Below are 2,427 nucleotides of genomic sequence, written 5' to 3'. Positions count from 1 at the left end.
TCAAACAACCAGAACTACAGTGTGTTTATATCGGACTATGTTGTAGAGTAGTGGTTCCTGCAAGTAGAGATATGGATCTTTCTTAAACTAACATCACACTTCAAGTGTAATTCAATCTATGAGTCTAGTTTTAGCTTTGGTTGTTTTGTCACTATTATAAATTTTTTATTTATTTATTTATTTTTTTTATTTGTTTATTTGACAGGGACAGTACAATTAAACATTGCAACCAAACAGGTGGCCGATGTCCAAGTACAGTACATAAGGCTTGTAGCCATGGGCTAATTTGCAGCCTTTGTCCCTGGTTAGGCTTTTAAAAGGTGTTAGCATTAAGGGGAGGGAGGTTAGTAACGACACTCAGATGCATAAAAAAAAACAAGAGAAGTTAAAAAAAGTTTTTAAAAAAAGTACAGTACAAGCCAGTTTAGTGCTCACACTCTTGATCGTCTTTGAGCCATTTTTTCAATCTTGTGGAGAAAAGTCGAATATCAGCCTGATAAACATTTTATATTATTCTATTTACTATTTTATGTCAATTAGATAAACTCTTCTTCCTTTCAAAGACAAAAAGAAAAATAAGAAAAATGTCAGGTTGGGTGGGAGTTTGAAGAGGACCCAAATGCAGAGACTGAAAGTGAACTGGTTTCTTGCAGGATTCATAACAAACAGGTTAACAGATGCAAAACTCCACACACGTAATCCACAAAATCCCAAAATAGTGAAAATCCAGGAATACTCACGAGGGGGCAAAGAAATTACGACAAACCAGCAAACAGTGACTGAGCAGAAGGTGCATATATGGGAGAGAGAAACAAAGTCCAGGCTTATCAGCAGATTGGGAGCAGGTGTGAACAGAGGAGTCTAGAAGGGAGCTAGTGAAAAAGAGACTCACACAAAAGGGCAAACAAGAAATACCTAAGAAGACAAAGACAATCAAAAATGACTACAATAACACAAAATGGTAATAAAACCAATAAAAACTCAAAGATAAAACTTAAACAGAAGCAAAACCATGACAATAAAATAAAAGACAAGGAAGAAAGGACGTTGATATCAAAGTAAACATGTTGATATTTCAGGGACATATTTCTTTCTCTCAGCGCACTGCAAAAACGTTCTGAAAATGAGTAAAAATTTCTTAAATTAAGTGTTTTTCATCTTAATTTGAGTGGGAAAATAATATGATCTGCCATTTATACCCTTAAATTAAGATAATTAGATAGTATGCACTTAAAATAAAATACTGCAGTTGTTTCTTTCTTATTTTAAATGTAAATTGTCTTATTTCATTGGTAGTGTCTCACCTACCACCTCAATCCAGGAAAATAGGCACTTATTTTAAGAAAATTTGACTTAATTAGATTTACATTTTTTGCAGTGCAGGAGTTTTCCCTGGTGTTCCCAGAGGATGTCTGCACTTTCATAGCTTAGAATTTATTAACCCCACAATGAAGACATTCAGCCGTCAGACGAGCCAGAGACGAGCAACCGCGGAGCGAAGCCGGCTGTAAAATCTTCTCCCTGACAGGAAGTGACAAATAAAAGCTCCACATTCGCTCCAAGTAGCAGAGAGCTGCAGGAAGCTGGACTCTGACTCTCCTCTCCAGTTGCTGCTGACACAGAAGCTTCGATCTGGAGGACAAATAAATAATAAGAAACATTTCTTTTTCCTTCAGAAAAACATTAAATTCCTGTTTATCAGAGGAGGGTTTATGGCCAACTATCCTCCTAAATTTCCCATCTAGTTTGTTACTTAAACAGCGAAGCTCTAAACATAGGGCTGTTTGAATGGAACAGCTGTAAGGCTCCATTAACTGGTGTCCATCATGGACTCCAGGGCTCCAGTCTGGTCTCAGAATGCAACAGAAGCTTCTTCTTTGCCTTTTTTAAAAAACTGCTTTAAATCAGTCCTAGCTGTCTTTATCCACGCTGGCTCAGATTATGATGTTTGAAAGAGGAGGCAGGGAAAGCAGGATAAAGCATTAGCCTCGCTGCATGCAGTTAGCCTAGCCTTGGAGCTAAACCAGGTGCTGGAATAAGAGTGAGTGAACCGTCTCCATCTGTCTTTGGACATTTTGATGTTCGGCTGATCCGGTCCAAATGGTTTCACCTCCAGCTTCTCTAAGTTTGCTTCCCTTCTGCGACTCGGCCTGTCAATCACCCGCACAACAACTGTGATGACACTTCCTGTCACCTCAGATCGCAGCTCTCCTTCACCCTGAGGTCTCCTATACTTCTGTATTGCAGAGGAGCTACTACACAAGCACAACTTTTAACGAGAGTCAATAGCAAACATTTTTATGCCCTAGGGTGGAAATAGGTCACCAATCTGATGGAAAAAGAAAACAGCTTCATTCGTCATTAAAGGTTAAATATTTATCTTACACATCTAAAAAACATATATCAATATATTTCAAAATATTTTGA

The sequence above is a fragment of the Cyprinodon variegatus genome, unplaced genomic scaffold, assembly GCF_000732505.1.
Source record: "Cyprinodon variegatus isolate N-32 unplaced genomic scaffold, C_variegatus-1.0 Scaffold105, whole genome shotgun sequence".
Classification (NCBI taxonomy): Eukaryota; Metazoa; Chordata; class Actinopteri; order Cyprinodontiformes; family Cyprinodontidae; genus Cyprinodon; species Cyprinodon variegatus.
The sequence above is the reverse complement of the archived record's forward strand: the minus strand, read 5'-3'. Positions refer to the sequence as shown.